Raw genomic sequence first — 11,945 nt, 5'->3', positions numbered from 1 at the left:
TGGCTGCCAATCCTCTTTACCAAGCGGTGTAGCATGGAAACAACCTATAAAAGAGAAATGGAGGAGGAGGCGCACAATAGTGTAGTATATTGATATAATATTGGAATCACACAGGACTCCACAATAGGACCAAAAACACCAGTGTAGAGAAAACAAAAAAAATCAGTGTAGAGGACACCACAAAAAACTGTAGTATACCCAATAGTGAGGGTATAAGTGTACCAGATATATAGTGGCAGCTTATTAGCTTATAGTATGCTCATACTAGTAGGTTAATTGGCTGATATCAAAAATTGACCCTAGTCTCTGTCTCCCTCTGTGTGTGTGTGTGTGTGTGTGTGTGTCCATATTAGGCAATTTAGACTGTAAGCTCCAATGGGGCAGGGACTGATGTGAATGAGTTCAGCGCTGCGGAATTAGTGGCGCTATATAAATAAATGATGATGATGATGATGAAGTTTGCGTTCCAAATGCTAAGGGACCGGACAGCAGGTAAGTTCACTCGTGCATAAGCCGAGGGGGGGCTTTTTCAGCATAAAAAATGTGCTGAAAAAGTCGGCTTATACACGAGTATATACGGTATATGTGATGTTAAATACTTTTGTGTCAAAAAAAGTATTGTAGGAATGATACCTTTACTGGCAAACCCCCCAAAAAATTTTTGGGTTAGCCAATAAAGGTATCACTCCTATAATATATATATATATATATATATATATATGTACATACACAAATATGTATATATATATATATATATATACACACATACACACTCAAATATATATATATATATATATATATATATATATATATACTGTATATACAATGATTGAAATGGTTGTATACGGTGAAATGCCCTAGCACCACTTCTCACTTCTCCTGCTTTGCTTGTGTAACACCCCCCTAGTGGTGTTCTAGTAAAACCCTGCACTTCAGGAGGGGTCACCTAGAGGGTAAGCTAGAAGTTTATAAAAAGTTACATAAACTGGTTACCAGGGTGATAACCCCACCCAGCCTGTGAGACTGAGTGAGAGGAAGGAGGGGCTGTCATTAAGGGGGGATAGGAATAGAGAGGGAGAGATACAGAGACTGGGAGAGACAGAGGAGAGACCAAGGAGAGGAGAGATGTAGCTGGGGACCTGGGGTGGAAGCTCCCAGGCTTCCCCAGCATTGCCTGGCTGTCTGAGCGTGGTGACTGAGCCAGGGCAAGGAATGTGTGCCCTGGATGAGGGGGAGAACTCCATGCCACTATAGATAACCCACGAGAGAGGAGGTACTTCGCATGGAAGAGACCCTGGAGGAGGGTTGCTACAAGAGGCATGGTAGCTGTATTGTCAGATCCTGAGGCTGAGAGAACACAGAGTGACGTGTCAGAGCACAGGAGACATCATCCCCGCAGAGGAGGGATGAGCTGCAGTTGAGAGGTACACAGAGCGTGTCAGAGCTGCATGGAGGAGAAGCTGCCTGCCTATTAGCATCCATTTGAGTGCCCCTGCAGAGGAGGGTGATCTGCAGTGAGTATGGAGTGCAAGAGACATGTAAATTATGTTATTTAACATCTGGATAACATTAAGAACTGTGCTGGAGAGCGTGAGGAGCTGTATATATTTTTCTTTATTGCTGCAACCATTATGATTATCGTGCTGGAGGAAGAGGAGTGTAAATAAAGAGTTGAGTTTGTTATAGAGATGGTCTGGCGCCCAAATTATTGTGACTTCTATTACACTGCACCAAAGTGACATTACCTGTGTCCTACTAACTACAAAGAAACACCTGCATGTGCGGGGACCCCCTGATCATTTACACTCATGCCCATCAGCTAGCCAGGGCTTGAGAAGGAGGTGCACTGTGTACCCTTTGCACCCCACACTACACACAGTGACAGGGGGTTACAAATAAAATAAAATAAATTAATGTCACCTGTTAATAATATAGTCATTAATGACAAAACACTAAAATAATACATTTATGAGGATGTTGTCAATGTCTACGGTACATAAAATGCAATTTTAGAATTGCTCCTGATTGCACAGTACTAGTTCTAGCATGTATACACAGCTGTCATCACTGTCACTCAGCACTGATACCTGCCCTGTAGCTGGTGCAAAGTTTGAATCGGACGCTGCTGCGTACACGCGCACTTGGCACGCACTTACTGTAAATTGACTACGTGGACACGCCCATTCCCCTCCCCATTGCCCCTGAAGGCTGTAGTAAGGGTCCTTTGTGCGTATGGTCTGGTTCTGGACATGCTAAGAGCGATTTTACCCAAAATACAGGGACCCCCTGATCATTTACACCCATGCCCATCAGCTAGCCAGGGCTTGAGAAGGAGGTGCACTGTGTACCCTTTGCACACCACACTACACACAGTGACAGGGGGTTACACTTGTAATACTATCAGTGCCATTCACTTACTTTTTTTCTAAATTGTTCTGTGCACTAGGGGTGTGGTCACTCCCCCTAGGGGAGCGACCACGCCCTTATTGTTATGTGACCACACCCCTATTGTGATATGGCCAAGCCCCCTGCCCTGATTCCAGTTACTCAAATGTTGGGAAATATGCCACAAATAAACAAATTAGTAATAAAAACATCTATCATATTTTAATCAAGCTCTGTGTAGAGTTTTTATGTTCTCCCAGTGTGGTTTCCTCCCACAATCCAAATCCATACTGGTATATTAATAGTAGTATGTTTGTGTGGTAGTGAATTTAGATTGTCAACTCCATTTAGACAGGAATAGATGTGAATAATTAAAAAATATTATCTTTAAAGTACTGCTATATGTTGGTGTTATATAATTTAAGGTTAATAATTATAAGCCCTATTGCAAACATGCATTGAATATAGTATTATAAAATGTAAAATGGAGCATGATATGGTGATTATACGGCACTACTATTTGTTTGTTTTTAAATATACATTGTGGTCAGTTTGTATAAGTGTAGTTTTAATTTTGCAGGTTTTTATGTCAAATAAATAAATGTAAAATCTTTTAGCAACTTTCCTTGTGCATTATTAGAAAATATTAGTGATGGCCAGCAGATGGCAGCAGACACTAACCACAGTCCAAGTACAGAAGCAGCAGCATCGCACATAGAAGTGGTTTAAGGGGAAGGCAACATCGCCTTTCTGCACCATTTAGTTGCCTGTAGCAAAATAAATATTCATGAGTTAATGATATTAACCCTTGCAGACTTTTGTGTTTAACCCTAAAGGGCCATTAAAAAAAACTGCTAAACCCAAATACTTTCCATTGTCCTATATGAAACACAACAGTAAAACATACCTCCCAATATTTCATATATAAAAATAGGATAATGTTAGGGCACTCCCCTGATATTCCTGACCAAACCCTGACTCACCTTCTACCTTCTCCCCAAAGTCAGCCTCACATTCAATTAATAGCAACCAAACCAACCCAGCATAAAATGAAGGGTCCCATCATGCCACCCTTTATAGGTCCGCCATAACCCCACTATTAAATGAGATATCCCCAACCTTCACCCCACCAATAAATTAAAAGCTCCCACTCTCAATCTATTATGAAATTAATATTTCACACCCCATCCACATCACATAAAATACCCCCCTACACTTACATTAAATTCCCTTTTCCCCCCTTACCCCACACTTATGTTAAAAGTCCCTCCAAGCCTATGTTTACAAAGGAACTATTGTACTTATACATTAAATCTTTCCACTTACATTAAAAGTACATGAGAACCCCCCCCCAACACACACACACTCACATTCACACACTTACCCTCCTCATCTAGTGCTGTGTCTTGTGTCCTCCTGCTGCACACATGTGACATGCAGGGAGTGTAAGAGAGGGGCGGGGACACATAGCAAGGGAAAGAGGGGACGGGAACACACGGCAGGGGAAAGAGGGGGCGGGGACACGCGGCAGTGGAGAGAGGGGCGGGGACACGCGGCAGGGGAGAGAGGGGCGGGGACACGCAGCTGGGGAGAGAGGGGCGGGGACACGCAGCAGGGAAGAGAGGGGCAGTGACACACAGCAAGGGAAAGATGGGGCGGGAACACGCGGCAGTGGAGAGAGGGTCAGGGAAACGCGGGAGGGGAGAGAGGGGCGGGGACACGCGGGAGGGGAGAGAGGGGCGGGGACACGCGGGAGGGGAGAGAGGGGCGGGGACACGCGGGAGGGGAGAGAGGGGCAGCGACACATGGCAGGGGAGAGAGGGGCAGGGACACACAGCAAGGGAAAGATGGGGCGGGAACACGCGGCAGTGGAGAGAGGAGCAGGGACACGCGGCAGTGGAGAGAGGAGCAGGGACACGCGGCAGTGGAGAGAGGGGCAGGGACACACAGCTGGGGAGAGAGGGGCGGGGACACACAGCAAGGGAGAGAGGGGCAGGGACACACAGCAAGGGAAAGATGGGGCGGGAACACGCAGCAGGGGAGAGAGGGGTGGGGACACGCAGCTGGGGAGAGAGGGGCAGGGACACGTGGCAGTGGAGAGAGGGGTTGGTACACGCGGTAGGGGAGTGAGGGGTGGGAACACGCGGCAGGGGAGAGAGGGGCGGGGACACGCAGCAGGGAAGAGAGGGGCAGGCACACGCAGCAGGGGAGAGAGGGGCAGGGACACAGCAGGGGAGAGAGGGGCAGGGTCACAGCTGTGTAGAGAGAGGCAGGGACACGCAGCAGGGGAGAGAGGGGCAGGGACACGCGGCATGGGAGAGAGGGGCGGGGACACGCGGCATGGGAGAGAGGGGCGGGGACACGCGGCATGGGAGAGAGGGGCGGGGACACGCAGCTGGGGAGAGAGGGGCGGGGACACGTGGCAGTGGAGAGAGGGGTGGGTACACGCGGCAGGGGAGAGAGGGGCAGGGACACAGCAGGGAAGAGAGGGGCAGGCACACGCAGCTGGGGAGTGAGGGGTGGGAACACGCGGCAGGGGAGAGAGGGGCAGGGACATGCAGCAAGGGAGAGAGGGGCAGGGACACGCAGCAGGGGAAAGATGGGGCGGGGACACGCGGCATGGGAGAGAGGGGTGGGGACACGCAGCTGGGGAGAGAGGGGCGGGGACACGTGGCAGTGGAGAGAGGGGCGGGTACACGCGGCAGGGGAGTGAGGGGTGGGAACACGCGGCAGGGGAGAGAGGGGCGGGGACACGCAGCTGGGGAGAGAGGGGCGGGGACACGCAGCAGGGGAGAGAGGGGCAGGGACACGCAGCAGGGGAGAGAGGGGCAGGGACACGCGGCATGGGAGAGAGGGGCGGGGACACGCGGCATGGGAGAGAGGGGCGGGGACACGCGGCATGGGAGAGAGGGGCGGGGACACGCAGCTGGGGAGAGAGGGGCGGGGACACGTGGCAGTGGAGAGAGGGGTGGGTACACGCGGCAGGGGAGAGAGGGGCAGGGACACACAGCAGGGAAGAGAGGGGCAGGCACACGCAGCTGGGGAGTGAGGGGTGGGAACACGCGGCAGGGGAGAGAGGGGCAGGGACATGCAGCAAGGGAGAGAGGGGCAGGGACACGCAGCAGGGGAAAGATGGGGCGGGGACACGCGGCATGGGAGAGAGGGACAGGGACACGCAGCAGGGGAGAGAGGGGTGGGGACACGCAGCTGGGGAGAGAGGGGCGGGGACACGTGGCAGTGGAGAGAGGGGCGGGTACACGCGGCAGGGGAGTGAGGGGTGGGAACACGCGGCAGGGGAGAGAGGGGCGGGGACACGCAGCTGGGGAGAGAGGGGCGGGGACACGCAGCAGGGGAGAGAGGGGCAGGGACACGCAGCAGGGGAGAGAGGGGCGGGGACACGCAGCAGGGGAGAGAGGGGCAGGGACACACAGCAGGGGAGAGAGGGGCGGGGACATGCAGCAGGGGAGAGAGGGGTGGGGACACGCAGCAGGGGAGAGAGGGGCGGGGACACGCAGCAGGGGAGAGAGGGGCGGGGACACGCAGCAGGGGAGAGAGGGGCGGGGACACGCAGCTGGGGAGAGAGGGGCGGGGACACGTGGCAGTGGAGAGAGGGGTGGGTACACGCGGCAGGGGAGTGAGGGGTGGGAACACGCGGCAGGGGAGAGAGGGGCAGGGACACGCAGCTGGGGAGAGAGGGCCGGGCACACACAGCAGGGGAGTGAGGGGTGGGAACACGCGGCAGGGGAGAGAGGGGCAGGGACACGCAGCTGGGGAGAGAGGGGTGGGGACACGCAGCAGGGAAGAGAGGGGCGGGGACACGCAGCAGGGAAGAGAGGGGCGGGGACACGCAGCAGGGGAGAGAGGGGCGGGGACACGCAGCTGGGGAGAGAGGGGCGGGGACACGTGGCAGTGGAGAGAGGGGTGGGTACACGCGGCAGGGGAGTGAGGGGTGGGAACACGCGGCAGGGGAGAGAGGGGCAGGGACACGCAGCTGGGGAGAGAGGGCCAGGCACACACAGCAGGGGAGTGAGGGGTGGGAACACGCGGCAGGGGAGAGAGGGGCAGGGACACGCAGCAGGGGAGAGAGGGGTGGGGACACGCAGCAGGGAAGAGAGGGGCGGGGACATGCTGCAGGGGAGAGAGGGGAGGAGGCACGCAGCAGGGAAGAGAGGGGCGGGGACACGCAGCAGGGGAGAGAGGGGAGGAGGCACGCAGCAGTGGAGAGAGGGGCGGGGACACGCAGCAGGGGAGAGAGGGGCGGGGACATGCTGCAGGGGAGAGAGGGGAGGAGGCACGCAGCAGTGGAGAGAGGGGCGGGGACACGCAGCAGGGGAGAGAGGGGCGGGGACACGCAGCAGGGGAGAGAGGGGCGGGGACACGCAGCAGGGGAGAGAGGGGCGGGGACACGCAGCAGGGGTGAGATGGCTGGGAACAGTGCAGACAGAAACGATCTGCACACAAGCTGCAAAGTGACTGGTCCCGGGGGCAGGGTCCAGCCACCTCAAGCATACCCCCCTCGGTTTGCCTATGCCTTTGCGCACAGTAAAGCCAAAAGTGTCCCATATGATATAGGAATATTGGGGGATATGGGCGAAATCAAATAATAGACATGCAGATTTGAATAATTGGTGAGGAGAAACACAGAGGCGTAGTGGCTAGCACTTCTGTGAGGAGTTTGTATGTTCTCCTCATGTTTGCGTGGGTTTCCTCCCACACTCCAAACACATATTGGTAGGTTAATTGGCAGCTATTAAATTAGTCTTAGTCTCTCTTGGTGTGTGTGTGTGAATTTTAAGGGATTCGATTTATATTGGTGCTATATAAATAAATAAATAAATAGATGATGCTGATGATATATATATATATATATATATATATATATATATATACACACACACAATGTAGTAATAATAATAGTAATCCCTATTGTGACATGGGCACACTTCTGGACATGAACACCTTCTTGCTTTTTAATTTGCTTTTATTGGATGGCAAAGTAATTCATAACATAAAGTTGCGCACACTTTTTTGTGACCCTATAGCTAAAGTAACAGAGACCACCTCCTAGATACCGGCCACTGTCTGGCATTGGTCACACTGTACAAATGAAGAAGACAGGTGTAAATAGTTTACACTCCTCCCACCGCAATAACTTGATGGACAGATGACACTCCCACCTTCCTTTTAAAAAGGAGCACCTTCCTTTTAAAAAGGAGTTCTCTGCAGGTGTTCTGTTAGATTGGAGACACACCCTGTCAGCCTGCTGCTAGCTGCTTTTATACCACTTCAATATATGTAAGTTAAATCAGACTTCTTACTATTTGTCACGGGCACTAGGAGGCTTTACCCAGTATCACCCGCTGATGGTCTTATCAGAGCAGTAGAGTTGGTATATGATACTCTGATGGCAGGGTGATAATGGAACTGGAAACAGCAGATGGTTAGAGAATGCTCAGAAAGTCTATGACTAGCAGCACTGGTAAACAATAGGTAACTGAACACGAGGATCTGGATGGACAAGGGCACGTGAGGGTAGTCAGTGGTCTGCGCACGGCAAGTTGTACCACTGCTATAGTGAGAAGAATGTCCAGGAGTAATAAGGAGGTGGAAGTCAGCGGTCTGCGTATAGCAAGTTGTACCGCTGTCTGTAGTGAAGGAATGGAATCCAGGTGAAGGTCACGGGGAAGTCAGTGGTCTGCGAGTAGCAAGTTGTACCACTGCTTATGTGAGAGGATATATGCAACTGGTGACACAGGGACACAGGAATCAGTGGTCTGCCTCTAGCAAGTTGTACCACTGAATATATATGAGGAAGGACACGAGGAGATAAATGCTATGCAGAGTCTACACGGGTACACTGAACTTGATCCCACGTTGAACTGCACACAATGATAATAATGAATGAACAGCACTGCACAGATAAACAAAGTCACTCAAATAGTCCAGCAAAAGGAAACACAGTCAATAATAGCAATAGTCTCAGAGGATGGAAACTCCGGAGGAGAACAACTCAGTCCAGATGGATATGCAATACACCAGCACAGTCAATGAGAAGTATGCATACAGTGGTTCAGATGAGCAGGCTGTTAGAGATAGCTGCAGGGATACCTGAGCGGCCGGGAACAGACGAGATGAGAAGTCCTTGCAGAATGGAAGCGGCAGGTAGGTGCAGCGCACTGTAGGTAGGCCAGCAAGGATGACAAATACTCAGGAAGCAGTAGTATATTGAATAGAACAGCAGGAGACCACGGGAGAGTTGAAGCGATGTAGCAAAGCTGGAAGCCGAGGAGCGTAGACTCGATGCAACAGGCAAGTTGACACAAATGGACACACTGTAGAAGCAGTGGGCAGCGGGTCAGCTGACGGCAGGTAGAATGCAGACTGGAGCGCTGAGACGAGCAGACTCTGCAGACACGCTGAAGTAGCGAACAGGAATCAGCTGGAACAGTAGCGATGTAACTCAGGAGAGTTTGCAGTAATCTGTAGCTGTAGATACACGGAGGCAGCGGATAGGAATCAGCTGCTGGAGTCACGAAGAAACACAGGAGAGTTTGCAGTAATCTGTAGCTGTAGATACACGGAGGCAGCGGATAGGAATCAGCTGCTGGAGTCACGAAGAAACACAGGAGAGTTTGCAGTAATCTGTAGCTGTAGATACACAGAGGCAGCGGATAGGAATCAGCTGCTGGAGTCACGAGGAACACGAGAAATAGAAGTGGTCTGGAAACCACAAACGGCAAACAGGAATCAGCATCAGCTGAACACACGAGCAGGCACTGGAACACCTTCAGAGACTCATGAGGAATGAGACTCCATGAGACTCCAAGATCAGGCAACGTGGTATTGACCACAGGTGCTTAATATAGGGAGTGTTGCCTGATCAGCCAATTAAGTTAAAGGAACAGAACTGAAGGTTAAAAGGGACTGCACATGCGCAGTACCTCATAATAATGGACGGACATGGTTCCTAGCTACCTTAGAAGTAGCACTCACCGTCCGGTGAGTGACACTATTATTTTGTCACACATATGTCCTTGCTCCGCTAGCAAAATGTGGCAAACCACTATATATATATATATATATATATATATACATATATATATATATAGATATTACTACTATTATTACTACATTGCTTAGATAGGTATTATTATTACTATTATTTCTACTACATTGTTACACATTAGTGGGTGATTTGCATTGTCCTCTTTATCTCAGGAAGCCGGAACACTGATCCACTGTTGAATAAAAGCAGCTTTCTATACAAATGTCAGTTCTGCGTTACCCCGTACAGATAAAATACAGTCTGGCTATTGTGCCGAGTTGGTCATTTGTCACCTTGACTCCAATTCCTTTATCACCTGGGGAATTAAGCAATTTAGCCATTACATGTTGTTTACAGATTAATGTGAGAGCGCCACAGGCCTTGGGAGAGGAATCTGCCACCGTGCACCTGTTTTCAGCTTGTACCGAACACAAAGAATGAGGGATTATTCCTGAGAGCACTTGTGACATCTCCTTAAAGCAGATCTGCTATAGAGAAGCTGAACAAGAACAGAAAACAAATCTAAATTTCAAAGTAAGTACATGTAATGTTATAATTTATACACAAACAGAGTTACCCCCCTCTCGTCACAGTCCCAATGTCTTCTTACACTATTATTCTTGCATCGTTGTTAGTCACACTGTGACTATCGCTACTTGTTACAAGAATAGTTGACACCATCATTGCTGGTAGCAGGCGGTTGCTCTGTGTGCAGCAAACTCCAACAGCCAAAGGGAGTTCACTGCAGGACAAGCAAGTGGAATGCTAGCTCCCAGGACAAGGCCAGTGATCAGAGTGCCTGCATCTGCAGCAGGTGGGCTAGGAACGCACTGCAGCACTACAGATAGCTGATAAGATCTGGACTGGGGTCTGCTTATTCCACTAGCCACCATGACTGGGGTCTGTTTTTTGCACGTAGCCACTGTGATAAAGGTCTATTGTAAAAAAAAAAAAAGAGGCCCCAAATAAGGTAACTAGGATTGAGGTCTCCTTGGAATAGCCAACGCTGTAACGCTGTTATTGGTGATAGCACATGGGAGAAATCGAAATGGTCACCAATGATGGCGCTAATGGTAGGGTATCTGCATTCGACAGTGGCCACCAGTGGCAAAGGTAAGTGATGGGCTCTGCTTTTTACATTAGCCACCTGGATTAGCTCACTATTTTACACTAGCTGCAATGACTAAGTTTACATTTACAAATATGCCTCAACGAGCATGCAGCCTTTTTTTTGGGCCCAATGGTGTTGGCTTTCAGATTCTGTGTCCTGTAGTGTTGTCTTCTGCCACATAATTTCCATGGACTCTTTGCTGCTGAGCTGGTTAATCTAATCACGTCAATCGCAAACTTACGTACGCGGACCTTGTTGCACTATAACCCCCATCGTGACAAGTTTACTGAATTTGATAACATATTTATTTGCACTTTAAATACTCCTTTTCCATAAATATTAGTTGTAATAATTATATCTAACATGCAAGATAAAAAAAGGCATTTTATTGTGGGCGATATTGAAATGTAGAGACATTTCTATGGGCAAATCTTTAAAACCTAGAACTGTCCCTGAAAACATGTAACTGTGCCTTTGCAATTTGCACAGAGCAGTCTGAAAAGACTGGACTGTGTTATTGTCTCTGACAGAGATGCATAAGCCTACTTAGATCAGGAGTTCTTGGGCTGAGTATGTGTCACTTAGCATGGTGGCTCAGTGGTTAGCACTTCTGCCTCACAGCGCTGGGGTCATGAGTTCAATTTTAGACCATGGCCTTATCTGTGTGGAGTTTGTATGTTCTCCCCCCTGTTTGCATGGGTTTTCTCCGGGTGCTCCGGTTTCCTCCCACACTCCAAAAACATACTGGTAGGTTAATTGGATGCTATCAAAATTGACCATAGTCTGTCTGTGTGTGTGTGTGTGTGTGTGTGTGTCTGTTAGGGAATTTAGACTGTAAGCTCGAATGGGGCAGTGACAGTGGCGCTATATAAATATATGGTGATGATGATGATTAGTTGAATTCATATAACATCGCAAAATAGATATAATTTTTTGCTCATATACACAGTAAACAGAACAAGGCAGACATGGTAACCTCAGAGCCGTAAAAAGACTTTTTCGTGCGGTGGGAGCGCTAGTAGATGTCACCACTAAGTAGCTCTGCTCCAGAGCAGCATGACAAAGCTACTGAGGTGTATAGCCAACAAGTAGAACTTTACAAGCATTAGACTGTTCTCCAAGTCTCTTCCTAGACCCTGTTCGTTCTCCCCATTGTGGCTTTTTTCCTCATCTTTGTGCAATTAGCCCCACAGAGTCACAGCCATTTCAACTGAGCCACCACGTGCCAGCCATATAAGCAAATAATTTTTGTTAATCGTCTAGACATGCAGCCCCAGTGATTGCAATGTTTTATAGTGTGCTTGTGGGCATGCTGCACAGCACATCGCTCACTGTAAGTCATTGTGAGCCAAGTCTGGGCAGGTGGGGTGGCTGAGAAGACTGCAGTAGTATAAACATAATGTG

The sequence above is a fragment of the Mixophyes fleayi genome, chromosome 1, assembly GCF_038048845.1.
Source record: "Mixophyes fleayi isolate aMixFle1 chromosome 1, aMixFle1.hap1, whole genome shotgun sequence".
Lineage (NCBI taxonomy): Eukaryota > Metazoa > Chordata > Amphibia > Anura > Limnodynastidae > Mixophyes > Mixophyes fleayi.
This window is presented reverse-complemented; position numbering follows the sequence as displayed.